General features: G+C 42.4%; 1 protein-coding gene and 1 long non-coding RNA gene across 9 annotated transcripts in view; one reads left to right on the plus strand and one right to left on the minus strand.

The window, feature by feature from the left end:
* Window positions 1–17011, plus strand: part of CA10 (carbonic anhydrase 10) — a 543877-nt gene that overhangs the window by 494967 nt on the left and 31899 nt on the right. The gene's annotated exons all lie outside the window — the stretch shown is intronic.
* Window positions 5995–16670, minus strand: LOC103793261 (uncharacterized). The gene is made up of 4 exons (XR_008481634.2): window positions 16495–16670; window positions 13528–13688; window positions 10629–10704; window positions 5995–6105 (listed from the first exon to the last, which is right to left on the minus strand). It is a non-coding gene; the product is annotated as an uncharacterized LOC103793261 (long non-coding RNA).

Genomic DNA, 17011 nt, shown 5'->3' on the forward strand with positions numbered 1-17011 from the left:
TATTCCACTACAAATCCTTTAGCATTCTTGACTCCTGGGCAGTAAATATTAGGAGATGTCTTCTAAGTATTACGACAACCCAGACACTTCCAAACACTCCCAGGGGAGTAGGGTGTGGGATTGTCACTCCCCAACTTTGAGAACCACAGGGTTCCAAATTCTCACCCAGAAATCCACTGTTATACCTGGGTTTCATTATTGCTCACAGATACACATGTAGTCCACCATCCACTTGCCCAGTTGGGAACCAGAGTTTCCATGTGTCAGATCATTTCTTTTTCCCATTCAGAGGGGAGCTGGCAGTCTGGAGAGCAACCTGGCTTGGTAAGGGTTTTGATACTGAGATCAGCAGTCATGCCACCTGCTTTGCTTACTTCTGGGCCTGTGCACTCACTAGATTTCCTTCCTCCTCAAAGGCTGCCACTCAGATCTTACCCACTGGCCAACCTAATCAGATGCTCTTTCTTCATGAAGTCTCCCCTGATGAATCTAAATGATCTCTTCCTCTCTCCTGAAATCCCCTATTCCTTTATACCAAGCATAGAATTTTTTTTCCCACAAAGGGCCAGATAGTAAATATGTTAGGCTTTGTGACCATATGGTCTCAGTTGCAACTACTCAACTCTGCCTTTGTAGTGGGAAAGCAGTCATAGGCAATATACAAACAAATAGGGGTGACTGTTGCAATGAAATAATGCTCAAATTTGAATTTTATGTAATTTTCAGTTGTCCTGAAACAGGCTTCTTCTTCATTTGTTTTGGTTTTTCCCCAGCCATTTAAAAATGTATTACCATCCTTAGCTCATAGGCCAAAAATAGGCTGTTTGCTGAAATCTGTTGTACAGCATCACCTTTTTACTGTGGTTATCACATTCTAACACCTCAAACTAGGACCACAGGCTTCACCTCAGTACTCTTACACAGTCTCAGACCCTGCCCCAGACATAATGAATCTGAATCTGCATTTTAACAAGATTGCCAAAGGATTCATGTGCACAGTACGGTCTGACATGCAATACTGTGGTTTACTGTACACTTGTGTCCAGGTCCCCCACCCCCATCAATAAATGGTAAACTCTTTGAGGGTAAAGAATGACTACTATACAAGTAAGAAATGCAATTGCTTTGGAGCATGAAGGAGCGAATGAATGAATGGAGAAAGCTTAAGTCTACAGGCAGTCCTTGTCCTTCTTTCCTTTCATTCTATTATTAGTCTCTCCCAAAAGCTTAGTTTCCTATTTGCTGGCTAATCCATTAGGGAAGGAGAGGGCTTACTGTACCTAATACTTTCTTTGCTAATTAAGATAAAGAGAGAGACAGGAACTTGGAGGAGACTTCAGATCATCCCAAATTGTTTAATGGAGAAGAACTGCCAATTTTATGCTCCTGGATCTGTCTCTCAGGAGAACTTGCCTGTATCCTTCTCCTTCACATTTTTCTCTTGACTGCATTAAACCATTGCTATGGCCCTGTCTTACAGTTCACCTGTCTTAGAAGCAACTGAGTTATCAATAACTTTCACAGTTCCTGATTTTTGCCTGAAATCCATGGACCAGCAAGGCCAAGTTAATGACCACATGCACTTACTGGAGGGCTGCTTATTCTTCATCAGTTCCCCACATGGACTGAGGGATTTTCAGTTACAGCCAGAAGCAACAGAAGTAAAATTTTTTTAAATGACTTTGCTTTTCAGGAATAACTAAATCAGTTGTTCAGGCTCAGCCTTTCATCTTTTATTGTTCTGTAAACAAATATACATATATATTTTTCGTTTTTTCATTTTAATAGCATAAAAATAACCATTTTTTATACATATATTTTATTGCACTTTAGGTTCTGGGGTACATGTGAAGAACATGCAAGATTGTTGTATAGGTACATACATGGCAACGTGGTTTGCTGCCTTCCTCCCCATCACCTATATCTGGCATTTTTCCCTATGTTTTCCCTCCCCTAATTCCCCACCACAGACCTCAGTGTGTGATGCTCCCATCCCTATGTCCATGTGTTCTCATTGTTCAACACCCACCTATGAGTGAGAAAATGCAGTGTTTGATTTTCTGTTCTTGTGTCAGTTTGCTGAGAATGATGGTTTCCAGGTTCATCCATGTCCCTATAAAGGACACAAACTCATCGTTTTTTATGGCTGCATAGTACTCCATGGTACATATGTGCCATATTTTTCCTGTCCAGTCTATCATCAATGGGCATTTGGGTTGGTTCCAAGTCCTTGCTTTGTAAACAGTACTTCAGTGAACATTCGTGTGCCTTTGTACTTATGATAGAACGATTTATAATCCCTTGAATATATACCCAGTAATGGGATTGCTGGGTCAAATGGAATTTCTATTTCTAGGCCCTTGAGGAATCCCCACACTGTCTTCCACAATGGTTAAACTAATTTACACTCCCAACAACAGTGTAAAAGTGTTCCTATTTCTCCAGATCCTCTCCAGCATCTGTTGTCTCCAGATTTTTTAATGATCGCCATTCTAGCTGGCGTGAGATGGTATCTCAATGTGGTTTTGATTTGCATTTCCCTAATGACTAGTGCTGATGAACATTTTTCCTATGTTTATTGGCCTCATGTATGTCTTCTTTTGAAACGTGTCTGTTCATATCCTTTGAATGGGCTTTTTTCTTGTAAATCTGTTTTAGTTCTTTGTAGATTCTGGATATTGGCCCTTTGTCAGATGGGTAGATTGCAAAAAATTTTTCCCATTCTATTGGTTGTCAGTTCACTCTGATGATTGTTCCTTTTGCTGTGCAGAAGCTCTGTAGTTTAATTAGGTCCCATTTGTCTATTTTGGCTTTTGTTGCCAATGTTTTTGGTGTTCTAGTCATGAAGTCCTTGCCTATGCCTATATCCTGAAAGGTTTTGCCTAGATTTTCTTCTAGGGTTTTTACGGTGTTAGGTCTTATGCTTAAGTCTTTAATCCATCTGGAGTTATTTTAGTAACCATTTTAAAGTGAAAAATGTAATGGCACTTAGCAGTCATTATGTTGTGCAACCACCTTTATCTAGTTCCAAAATATTTCATCACTCCAAAAGGAAACTCCATTATCTATTAAAGTCACTCCCATTTCTCCCTTCCTTAGCTTCTGGCAACCTGTCTCTATAGATTTACCTGTTCTAGAGTTTTTATATTATTATACATTATGTGGGCACTTTTTTGTCTGGTTTCTTTCACATAGCATGTTTCCAAGGTTCATCCATATTGTAGCATGTATCATAATTTCTTCCTTTTCATGGCAGGATAATACTCCATTTCATGGGTATACCACGATTTGTCCATTCATTCATTGATGGACATTGGGGTTGTTTCTACCTTTTGGCTATTGTGAACAATGCTGCTATAAACATGGGTGTACAGTTTTCAGTTTGGGTACCTATTTTCATTTGGTGGTATCAGGGGTATACACCTAGGATTGGCATTACTGGGTTATACAGTAATTATATGTTTAACTTTTTGAGGCACCTACCAGATTGTTTTCCACATTTTTTAACTGAGCACTTAACCTGTACCAAGCACTGAGTTGAAGAGTTCACAAACTAGTGCACTGGGATGACAACATCTAGAGCCAAGAGGAGACAGAGGGCCAAAGTAGCGAAGAAGTCTTTAGGAATTTGTGACAGTACTCTCTCGCTCCACCCTGTCTCCCTCTTTCTATGCACATATTTTTTAATTCAGCGATAATTAATTACAGTAATAACCACTTATATTAGTTCATTCTCACATTGCTACAAAGAAATGCCTGGGACTGGGTACATTACAAGAAAAGAGGTTTCATTGGCTCATGGTTCTGCAGGCTTTACAGGAAGCATGCTAGCATTTGCTTCTAGAGGGGCCTCAGGGAACTTAGAATCATAGCAGAAGACAAAGCAGGAGCAGGTGTCTTCATATGGCTGGAGCAGGAAGAAGAGCACAAGGGAGGAGGTACTACACACTTTTAAACAACAAGATAGTATCAAAAGAACAGCCCCCAGTGGATGGTGCTAAGCCATCATGAGAACTCTGCCCACATGATCCAGTGACCTCCAACACTCGGTATCACAGTTGAACATGAGATTTGGGTGGTGACAGAGACCCAAACCATATCACAACCATTTATTGAACAAATAGTATTCTACATAATAGATATTATTAACCCATTTTGCAGGCTCAAGTAGCAGAATTGGAATTTGAACCCTGGTCTATTTGACACCAAAATGTATGCTCTTTCAACACCCTACTACATTGCCACTTCTTGACAGCAGAAACAGGGAAGGCTTAAAACAAACCCCAAATATCAAATCGAGGCTGCTGTTGGCACTCTGTGGCTGTGAACTCTGTGGTAGACCCATCATCACACATGCAGGCTGGCCTGGGTGGCAAAGAAGAGCACAGTCTCAGTATTACTAACATGACACTGGATTATTTCTGCTGTGACAAATTAAGAGCCCCTGGCATGACATGGAACTGAGGTGACTCTGCCTGGAAATGATAGGGTTTTACAGTTAGTTGTAAGTGAAGTGGATGCACATAACTTGCTAAAAATAGGAAGTGTTGCATATGATTCACTGTCTTTAAATTAGAGCAGATTCAACGCTATCTCTAAAGCAGTATCTGTCGCTCACTTTGCAGCCAATAGTGTTTCTGATGTGAGAGCAACAAGGATAACACTGCACCTACATCTATCTCCGAGCTTCTCAATCTTGAGTAATCATCAGAACCACCTAGAAGGCTTCTTAATAACAGATTCCTGGACCTCACCCCCAGAAATCCTGGTGCAGTAGGTCTGGGCAGCGTGCCAGATTCTGCAGGTCTAATATGCTCTTAGGTGATGCCACTCATAGCAGACAATCAGAGTGGCGTAGGAAGGAAAAATAAGAGCAAGAGGGACAACTGTGACAGATTCCCAAAGATGACTTGAACTACTCCAGCCCTCTGGTCTCCTCCTGCCTCTAGATGTTCACTCTGCAAGTACACTATCTTGTGAATTCTTCAACTCAGGGCCTGGCACTCATAAGTCCTCAATTTTAAAATATAGGAAAACAATTTGGTGGTTCCTCAAAAAGTTGAACATAAACTTATCATATAACCCAGCATCCCAGTCCTAGGTATATACCCAAAAGAACTGAAAACAGCTACTCGAACTAAAACTTGTACACACATGTTCACAGACTCCGCTTTAAGTAGCACTAGCCAATCTTATTTGTGCCAAGACTCCCAATAACCAGCCATTGCTGACTTATGATTAATACTCAGGACATTGCAAGCATCACACCACTTCATGCCCCTATAAGATATGTGTAGATCCTTCTCAAAAGCAGAGTATTTCCATGGGAGTGTCTCTCACTCTCTTGCATGTGTCCAAGTAAGAGAAAATTTTATTAGGTTAGTATAAAAGTAATTGCTAATAGAACCTAATAGAACCACTGATTCAGAGAATTAGAAGGTTTTTTTTTGTCTGTGTGAGATGCAGTTTTGCTCTTCACCCAGGCTGGAGTACAGTGGTGCAATCTCGGCTCACTGCAACCTCCACCCCCAGGGTTCAAGCAATTCTCCTGCCACAGATGCCTGCCCCCACACCTGACTAATTTTTGTTTTTTTGAGGCAGAGTCTCGCTCTGTCACCAAGGCTGGAGTGCAGTGGCATGATTTCAACTCACTGCAACCTCAGCCTCCTAAGTAGCTGGGACTGCAGGTGTGTGCCACCACACCTGGCTAATTTTTGTATTTTTAGTAGAGATAGGGTTTGGCCGGGTTGTTCTTGAACTCCTGACCTTAGGTGATCCACCAGCCTCAGCCTCCTGAAGTGCTAGGATTACAGACATGAGCCACTATGCCCAGCTGCTAATTGGTAATTTTAAAGGGCATGGATCCCATTCACATTGCTCAGGCCACAGAATAATGACAATTATGCTAATTACTCCTCCAAACCTCATGGCAGTTTGGGGGACTGTGGTTTTCCCTCCACCAAGCACCTCCATGGGCAATGTCCTCTGCAAAACTACGCTTTCTTACCTCCTTGCCTCTTCAGAAATTATCTCTTACAAAGGAATGCACAGCTTTCTGGAGATGGTTCTGTTTATTTAAGGCAACCAGGGGCAACAGGCTGTGTGCTAAAGATGAAACGGGAGCTGTGTTAATTTCATGTTAATGACAGCAGAGCAATTTTCTTGCAGGAAATAACTAGTTACCTTAATCATTTTAAGTAGTTATTAGCAGCAACCTAAAAAGGATGGCTATGCTTATCACAATACACACACAAAGGAAATGAAGACATGAATAACAAGACCTTAAACAGACTTCTGGCATCTTCCTTCTGGGTGGTATTAAATGGTATTAATCTTTTTAACTGACTTCAATCCTGAGTCCACAGCCATGTGATAAAATGTTAAGTGAACTTCTGGAAATAGAGGTGGTTTCCCCAGATTTATTGGGCCAATTTACCAGCAGTGGAAGAGCACACCACTGAGAAGAGCCAAAGAAAGAATGACAGGTAGATGTATGGATTAATTAATATAATGCAGATAATAACATCTTTTCCAATATTAATACTTCTTCAGAGGCTGCTCTATATATGTCTCTGGGAAAGAAAAAAGCTAGAATATATTTTTTGTTGTTTCATCCCATCCCCCACTCCCTCACCAGATAACGATCAGAGTTAAGAAATGAATAAAACTCAGACAACTTTATCCAGGCCACAGCCACACAATAAAAAAGAAAAAGTAGCCACACAGGAAGAATAAAGCGCTTGTTCAAGGGTTTTACAGTTTAAAGACATGTTAAGTAATTTTTTTCCTAAGTAAGAGGACTGTTTTTCTTCCCTGAGGTGGTTGTGCTTGTGAAAGGAATCAGCTGGATCAATTCAGGAAAAACCATCTACATCAACAAAGTATATTTAATGCATATGATGTGTCAGGAGCTGTGCTAGGTCCTGGGGAAATAATTTCTATAAACCACTGTCCGGCCCTCAAGCAATTCTCATTTTACCTGGGAGATGCCCTATACACAAATAATTGCAATATGGAGCAGTTGAGGCCTTAACAGAGGTATTTTGCGGGCGTGGTGGTGACAGAGAGGTATGCATGAGCTTCTCTACCTGCAGGGTGAAGCCTGAGCAGGGTTTTGAAGGACGAGTAAGAGTTTCCCAGATGAACCTGGGGGAAGGACATTCTAGGAGGAGGGGAAGGTGTGTTTACAGATACGGATGTGCAAACAGCCAGGTCCACCCAGGAAAATGCAGTGGCAGGAAGGTGAATGGTGAGGCTGGAGGTCATGGAGGGCCTTTCAGGGTGGCTAAAAGAGCCTGGACATTGGCCAGAGGAACCTAAGGTGCCACCGAAGGATTTCCTATGCAGGGAAGTGAAATGTTTAGTCCTAGAGCCATCACAATGGCTATGGAGAGACTGGCTTGGAGAGACATAAGGTTGGAAGCAGCAAGGCCGGTTAGGAGATGATGCAATAAGCAGGTAAGACGACTTGAGGCCCTGATCTGAAGCAGTAGCACTGGGCCTAACGAGGACAGCAATAGTTGCAAGAACTGTGAAGCATATTACAAAAATCCACAGAACTTCGTGACTAATGAGCTCTCACGAATAAGGAAGACAAAAGAGTCTCTGTAGGCGCTCAAGTCTATAAATGTAGCACTGGGAGGATGATGGCCATGTTAGAGGGGACACAGGAGGAGGAGGCGGCGATTTGGAGTTCGGGGTGGCAGGATAATGAGCTTGACTGGGAATAGGCTATTTGAAGTACAGAATTCCCACTGAGTGCTCATAAGTCCTTCTTGCATAGACACAATTCACCACAGCAAGCTGAGGTAGTTGCATGGATTACCTTGGACCACCCCTTGTCTCTAGCATCTGGGACATCAAGGTTCCTGCTTACCAAATGCCAAAGGAAAATGAACACAAGAGAAGATCCAGGGCTGGCTGGGACTAGGGGGTTCATTTTCCCATCACTGAATTCACAGACCAAGAAAGCAAAGAATGGCCCTTGCCTGAAACCATCCAGTGTGATAGGCATTAGGGCCACAAGACTGTTCAACTCAGACCAACAGCAGAGGTGTGCATTTTGTCTCAGCCAAAACAGAGTCAAGAGTATCTGTTTCTTGGGTATGCCTTGGAATAAACTCAGTTGGTGGAGTTCTTCTTCCAGGTTTCCCCTCCTGCAAAGCCATTGGAGCTCCCTCCCCTCTAGAAAGCAGACCTCAGGGAACTCATTTTAACTATTCTGGGAGAAGACAGGGACTGGCAGGGTAAGGGATCTAGGCTGGTAGAATTCATTTCTGTTCAATTCAGCTCCCCTGGGCAAATGGCATGGGAATCAAGAAATGAGCTTTTTCTGAATTTCTGAAGCCCTTCCTGGGACACTGGAGAGTACTCTGAAAATACTGCAGGCTGTCTGCAGTTCACCTTCATTCTGGTTTCTGGTTAAGAGCCAGGCTCTAATATTAGGCTCCTGGGGCCCAATTTCTAGCTCTTCAACTTATTGGGTAAACTACTTAACCTCTAAGGTTTGGTCCCCCGGCCCCCGCCACTCTGCAAAATAGGCATGATGAAAACGTTATTATCTAACCCCATAGGGGATTCATTAGGAGGATCCAATAAGATAATGCTTATAAAACACCAAGTACAATGCCTTGGGGTTGTACCCAATAAATGTTATCTGTATTACTGTACTAACTTAGGCCAACTGATCCCAACCCAGGTGCTAGTTACTCATTTGCAAAACAGTGACTAACCCATGGACTGCTAGTGAACTTTATAGCTCTGGCATGCTGTGTTCCTGTATGCACTGGGCATTGAGCCATCTTTGTGGGGGTGGTGGCAGCAGTAGTATTGCTTGTGTGTGTGTGTCTGTGTGTATTTTGGAGAAGAGGTAATAATATAAATAAGATTCTTGAGTGCCTATTGCGTGTCTGGTGGATACTAGGTGTTTTACATGCATTAACTTATGTAATCCTTACAACAACTAGGGAAATAGGTAGTATTATCTCTGCCTTAAAGATGAAGTTCAGAGAGGTTAAGTCAATGCCCTAAGTCACAGTTATTAAGTGGTGGCAAGGCTGGGGTTAGATTTCTAACTCTTCTTACTACTCACAGGCTATGGAGGAACTGCTACAAGCACAAAAGTTATCATTTAAAGCATAGTCAGGTCCACGTTTTAATGTTACAAGAATTCAGGAGGAGGAAGAGAGCAAATTTATATAGGAAAATCCAGGAGGCCAGTATGGAGAAGATAGCAATTTAGGAGGGGCTTTCCACTAACAATGGCCATTCTGGATGGAGACAAACCACATGGACGAAGACCCAAATGTGTGAAACTGTGGGGCATGTTCAGGGGGCATCAAAGAGCCCCTTCAATGACAGGTACATGTTGTTGAGGAGGAGATGAAAGAAGGCTGGAAAAGTCAGAATTGAGCTGTGGAAAACACTGAGAGACAGCTCAAGGCAGGGAGCCCTGAAGGTGGGAAGGAGACAGCATAAGCAGCTGCGAAGAGCCAAAGACTATTTCCCAATCAGAACCTGCAGGAGAGGGTTAGTGCTGTGTCTGGGGTAGCTCCTACCTAGAAGACAGAACCCAAGACTAACGGCTGACAGATACACCAAGCCAGCTGCGCCTATTTCTCCACAGCTGGAATGAAGTAAAACACTCACTACAAGAATGCAAGGAGACTTCCTTCCACAGGGACTCATTTATTTAGCCACCCACTAAGCCTCAGTGATAATCCCAAGTCCCAGAGCATTTCCACCCATTGGAGAGGAGGCCAAGTAACTTAGTACTTAACATTCTGTCTTTGGCATCAGGTACAAGCTCTTCTTCTATTAATAACTTTGTGACTTGGACACAATTCTTAACATCTCTAAGCCTCAGTTTCGTTAACTCTAAATCGGAGGTGATAAAGTTCTCATATGTGGAATTTTTGTGAGGATTAAATGAAATAATGCATGAGAACTGGCTAGCACAGCCTGGCTCATATTATAGCCCAATAATGTTCACTAGTGTTCACTAGCTGTGTTGTTACTCCTTGTGAATATAAGAGATAAATGCCTGGAAACTTGGGGAAGTTTGGATGATCCAGATAAAGCCAGAGAAAGAGCTGGAATGCAGCTCAGGAGTCATTGAACCCCTCAGCCAGGTCCCAACAAGAGATGAATTCCCCAGGTTCACACATAGGTTGGTGTACCAGAGATTCCAGGGAAAAAAAAAAGAAGAATATGGACCCAAACGATCAGAGAACCTCCCTGAAATCCTTGGTAAAAAGGGGCTACTTCTGTAGCCAACAAACCAAGTCTAACATGTGGCTCTGCCTTTTACTAACCAAGTGACCTCAAGCAAGTTATTTATTTCACCACCCCCACCTCAGTTTTCCCATCTGCTAAATGGGGACAGTAATCTCTGCCTGTACATGTGTTGTGAGAACTGAATAAGATGACTTCTGTAGGGCGTTAGGACCCTGATAGCACATGGGAAACTCTCCTTAAATGATAGCTATTGTAATTCTTCTAAATGAAGATCAGGCAAGATAAGATGGGCAGACAAGAGTAGGGAGGTGTATTATTCCACTTTCGTGCTGCTAATGCAAACATACCTGAGACTGGGTAATTTATAAAGGAAAGGGGTTTAATTGACTCACAGTTCCACATTGCTAGGGAGGCCTCACAATCATGGTGGAAGGCGAAGGAAGGCTGAAGGGACATCTTACATGGCAGCTGGCAAAGAGAGAACATGAGAACCAAGTGAAAGGGTTTTCCCCTGATAAAATCAGAACTCATGAGACTTATTCACCATCATGAGAACGGTATGGGAGAAACTACCCCCATGATTCAATTAACTCCCACCAGATCCCTCCCACAACATGTGGGAATTATGGGAGCTACAATTCAAGATGAGATTTGGGTGGGGACACAGCCAAACTATATCGGGGGTACACCAGACAATATCAGCAGCTTGACCAAGACTACAGATGGAAAATAAACTGTGGTTGGGAATCAGAGAACCGGATTCAAGTCTAGATATGTTGATAAACAACTAAGTGACTTTGAGTCCTTGGTATGTGATATTTCAGTTCCTCCTGTCTGAAAGTTTCAAAGTACCCTGGACTAATTCACAGAAGGGCTATAGTTTGGGTTCAGAAAGGAAGTGGGCAGGCAGACACATTGTAAATTATAAAACTCTGCCTGCAAGAGCTGGTTTTCTCTCCCTGGACTGAAAACTGCTTGAGGCCAAGACTGAGTCTCCATCTTGAAATTGCCCCTCCCTGGTATAGTAGCTGGTATGGCATGGGTGCCACCACTCTGTGGATGGGAATCACACTGTCCCCACTCACCCTTGGGAATGCCTCCGACTCTGAATACCCAAGGGGTGAAGACCTTCCCCTCTAGCTGACCTAGTTCTACTGGAAACAGCCTTTACCCTGGCAAAAGACAGAGGTCCTAAAGGGAGCCATGTTATTTGGGGGAAAACCCTTTGCTGACTGGCTGGGCCTGGGTTACAAGGATAGGGAGGAAAGAATGAAAAATGAAATCTGCTCCAGAGATTGGGACCAGTGGTTTCCAAGTAAAGCCACAGTGCTCTCGCATACAGAGATACACTTGGAATGGATACTGAAGTCTTAATATAGACTGCCCACATGCCTGTTCCCAAGTGCTGTCAGCAAAATGCTGTCTCTGTTTCCCTCCCAGAGTATATTTTGGAAGCTTAGGACAAGGACACCATCTGGACTTCCCTGCAGTACAGTGAGAGTAATTTGGCTTTCCCTCCTCCTGTCTCCCTTCCCCACTCTCACCCCCAACTCACCTTTCAGTCACAGGACCAAAGATCCTTCTATAAAACAAAATCCACTAGGAAAGAACCAGCTGCATCCACCACAGAAGTGACACTGAATGACCACACAGGGTGCAGCAGGAAGGATGCTACAACCCAAGGTCATTTTTTTGTTGGACCCCTAAGACACTGCAGCCTTCATGAAGATGCTCAGCAGAAATGTGTAGCACAAGAACCTATCATTCTTTCAATTTACCGAAAAGGAAACTGACTTTCCTAGCCACAGCCCTCTATCTGAGCAGGACACACCCATACATACCATGAGGGCTGTTTTCAAATGTGTTGCTGGTATTTGGGATTGACATCATGATGGAAGTACTGCAAGCAATTAGCGGGAGTGGTGCAAAGCTTCCAAAGGCCCTACAAGCATGGACGGTCACACACAATGAAGACTTGTTCAGACCCCACTGTTCACTGGTCTCTAGTAACACTGTCTGGGGAAAAGGGGGAGAGCTGGATGCTGAGATTTAACTTGCAAAGGCCCTTTCATCAGAGTTCATAATTCCTTCTTCAATGTGGTGTGTCCTTGTGGCTCCCTCCCTCCTAGTGGCATATAAGAGCCTGTAAAACAGATGTCATTGTCCTCTAGCATTTGGCTTCATTTCAAATTGCAGCAACAGGTGGGAATCAATGTGACTAACCCCGGATTGTTCAAATTAGTTCCTGAATCAATGCTTTTGTACTTTTCCACATAAATACAGGGACTTTCTTGGTATGTGATATTTCTTGCCATTTATTTTCCAATAATTGGATGAAATGTGTCTTGTTTCTTGGAATAAACTAATACTTTTCTGTATTCACCAAAAGTGGTTTTGTGCTCATTACTCATTTTTGTGCTCTTCTTGGATGCTTTTCCCAATTTTTCAGAAGCCTGTGTTGGGATCTCCTGTTCCTTGCAATCTGAAATGATACATCATTTTCTTATTTGCTTTTTTATTAAGAAAATAAATCATGAAATAATTGGTGGTGCCTTGTATAGTTAAAATCTTAATACTCAGGCAGATATTCAAATTACTTTTGTCAAGTACTGGCATATGAGAGATGTTATTAAATTTGGGTGATTTGATTCCAAGGTTAGGAATGCCTGGCTCACCAAGAACCTAGGCAGGCTCTGGAAGGGCAGGAATAGGGGAAAGTTGGCAGGCAGTTGGCAGTGTAATTTCTGGAAGAATCAGATGCCACAGTGAGGAAATGTGCTATATGGCCAGGCGGCTCATGCCTGTAATTGCAGCGCTTTAGGAGGCCAAGATGGATGGATCACCTGAGGTCAGAAGTTTGAGACCAGCCTGGCCAACATGGTGAAACTTCATCTCTACTAAAAAATACAAAAATTAGCCGGGCATGGTGGTGTGCACCTGGAATCCTAGCTACTCAGGAAGCTGAGGCAGGAGAGTCACTGAACACAGGAGGTGAAGGTTGCAGTGAGTTGAAATCACACAACTGCACTCCAGCCTCTGCAACAAGAACAAAACTCCATCTCAAAAAGAGAGAAAGAGAGAAAAGAAAAGAAAATGTGGTATAGTAAAGGGTCACTTCTCTCTAGAGTTTTCAATTGAGCATTAGAAACAAAGCTGCTGTCATCAACATTCCTTACTCCTGCACGTACACCCACTTCTCCATCTTCACACGTGTGATGACTTTCCACTGTTCTTAGGATAAAGGCAATATTCTTACCCGGGTCTCCGAGACTGAATGCAATCTGTTCTTACCTTTCCTCCTGGGTCAGCCTATCTCATTCCTCTTCCCTTCTGGGCTCCAGCCTCTTCCTCTTACACATGGTCTTCCATGATGCTACAGGACATTTGCACGTGTGCCTTCTACTGCCTCAAAAGTCTTCCCTCTTTTCTTCTCTTCATGCCCAGCACAGTGCCTGGCAAAGGGAAACACATAAAGGTTTGTTGGAAGAATAAATGAGTGAAGGTTTGGGTGGCAGTTCTCAGGTTTGGGATTTTTAGTTTCATTTGAATTTGGTTCAATTTGACCTAAACACAATCAAATGGAGAAAGTCACCAAGTGGCTGCCAGAAGGCCAGGGGACTAAGCTGCACATTGATATATTTTTTGGCCATGGTCCTTGCCTAGCCTTCTTCTCTGTCGATGCAACCAGCCTGGTCCCATAGTCACCCATTTGCAACCCTGGGCATAAACATGCTGCCTACTGAAACTTTGGTTTAAATATTTGGTTTCAATTCTATGTACAGTCACATACCACATAGCAACATTTCTGTCAAAGACAGGCTGCCTATGTGACAATGGTCCCCTAAGATTACAATACCATATTTTGATGGAACCTTTTTCTATGTTTAGATACACAAATGCTCACCACTGCATTGCCTATGGTATTCAGTACAGTAAAATGCTGTGCAGGCTTGTAGCCTAGGAGCAATAGGCTATACCACTTATGTAAACCTAAACCATCTAGGTTTACATAAGTACACTCTATGATGTTCACACAATGACAAAATCACCTAATAACGCATTTCTCAGAATGCATCCTGGTCGTTAAGGAATGTATGACTGTAACTTAGTTGACTTTGATGGAAAGTTAGGAGGCAACATCCTATATTTCCCACCAATGTTTTAGAAGGATCAAAAAACCCTGTCCTTAAAATCTCCATGTTTTCCAGATAAAGACCCTGAGATCTAACAGGGGACAGTGACCTCCCGAGCACACCTACCTACTGAGTGGCAGAGCTGTCATTTAAAACCCAGCCCCTTTGACTCCCAGCCCTATGCACTTTCTAGTCTTCATCCTCACAGTCAATCCACTGCGAGTTTAATGGCTTTGGAACAAACCAGTATGTGTTTCTGCTTTTTATATATCACTCTTTATGCAATTAATGTGTACAAAAGCAAGCCTAGTTTTGTGAACATTTTATCCAAATTCCTATGCAGCCTCATTTATGAGAGGAGAGAAAACCCTCCTCCTTTATCTAATAGAAGTTATGTGTCTATTTTCCATGAATAGGTCAGTTAGGAGAGTAGCCACCTAAAGTGACTCTTCTGAAGTAACCCTGAGTGAATAAGAGGGCTTTGGCAAGCAGTGTGTGAGGATTCCGTCTTTCCTTCCCCCAGGATGGGGACTAACTGTGAAGTGAGCTAGGAAGAGTCTTCTCAGTCAAGCCTTTAGCGTGCATCTATTATTACAAGTAGTGAGAGTCATTGCCCTCGATATTTGACAAATCACATTCCTCTTCAATTTAGTCATATCTGTACCAGTGAAGCTATAAACCTTTATGAATAACTAGAACAGGATAAAACCTTGCACTGTGGTCCCCTGAAATGTCATTCAATCACACTGTGCTCTGGACACCACCTTGCTGAAGCTTTCAGAGCCTTTCTCAGCATTCCAGAGACATGCTTTGGCCCAAATTGTCTCATGATCACCGGGAAGCTCTCTTCCTCATTCACTCCAGAGCTCAGACCTTAGGCAAAAGACATCCCAGGTATCAGGTTGAAGCGTTGGATTCTATTTTGTTTTTTGTACAGTTCGTCCATTTAAGTGAGAAGTAATTCCACGAAAATGGATGTTAATTTGGTTAGATGTATGTAAACATAGGTCGTCCCTATTGAGATGTTCATAGCCCTTTTTTTTTCTACTTCATTCAGTTAATGTACAAGATCACATTGGAAGATTTCTCCATCATTGATTTACCCTTAACTCCTGATATGAGCCCTACTTGATTGTAATAAATTATTTTTAATGCTGTTTTCTACTAGCTAGTATTAATTGGGCTTTTTGCATATATGATTGTAAGATATATCTTATCTTACAGTCTCCCCCTCAGATATCTGCTAGAACATACTTGTAAACCCATCTGGACCAACACTTTTTGTGGGTAGGAGATGACCAAAAATAAGTCTTGCCTTAATTTGAATGAACTACTTAACATTAAATCTCTAAATTAGTTAAAACAAAGCGAGTCTTTAACAGTATTTATGTGGATTCTGGAATGACTTAATAAATACTTAAAAATGCCCTGTACATACCAGTACAGAGGTTCTCAAGGGGCAAACTCCTCTACAGAATTGACAAGAATCCTAAGAGACAAGGTATACAGTTTGAGACATGTTCAGTGTATCTATTTTCATAATATAAGAATACGGCTGCAGAAAGAAAAGACTGGCAAAATCTTCTTGGTAGTCATCTGACAATAAGATAAAGACACAAACATGAATAATATATGGACACTCAAGAAATACAGTCCAAAAGTGTGAATGACCTGACTTTACTGTTATCTATGGAACTTAAGTCACTTCATCATTCTAGGGCCTCCCTCTTTATCTAATCCCCGGCAGCCAGACATTTTTTATAATAATCATTGCAACTCCCATTTAATGAGGGCTTACTTTGTGCCAGGCACTGCATTTGAAGCTCCCTTTATCTCATGTGTACACCTGAGCTCACTTAATCAGCACAATTCTTTGAGTGGTGATGCTGTCATCACAGTTTTGCCTGTGAAAAAGCTGAAGTTCAAAAAGACAAAAAGACCCAGCACTTGAATCCAGAGCCAAATTCTCTTCATCCATGCCCTGTGCTGTGATGAGTTTGAGGTCATAGGAGCATGGGGAGGAAATAGGCAGATGCAGAGAAAAAGAGGGCAAGTTGTAGGACATCAGTGAGGAGGAGCATTAACTAAAATCATCAGAGGTTTCAAAAGAACCTGCAGACCTCACCTTTAATTCTTGCACGGTGGCAGCCACTGCCTAGAAGTCACTTTTGGGAGGATCTAGGTGTCACGGCAGGAGGCTCATCCCGCTCTGGCTCTCAGCAGCTTCTTTAATGAGAAGTGGAAAGGATACAGATGCTTTGGGAAAGGATCATAGAAGAAAAGTTGGCTTCTGGAAGCAGCTATTTCAGAATGTTTCAGAAAAAAAAAAAAAAAAAAAAAAGCATTACGGAGCATCCCTGATTCTTTGGGTGCTATCTCGTCTGTTTCTCTTGCTTGCTTATACTGTGCCAAGTTCCTGAAAGACGGTGACATTGATTATCTTGTTTCACTCTCAGGACAGTTCTTAGATGCATCCCTATATTACGGATTAAACACTAATTAGAGGAGCTAAGTTACTTGGACAGAAGACTAGCCTCAAGGTCTTGCATTTTCCAGCATGATTCTGCACCCAAATACCTGACTCTATATTTGTGCAAACTGCCAGATAACTTGATGAAAAACATGCTTTAAAATCCAAGTTT

This window comes from Callithrix jacchus, chromosome 5, assembly GCF_049354715.1.
Source record: "Callithrix jacchus isolate 240 chromosome 5, calJac240_pri, whole genome shotgun sequence".
Lineage (NCBI taxonomy): Eukaryota > Metazoa > Chordata > Mammalia > Primates > Cebidae > Callithrix > Callithrix jacchus.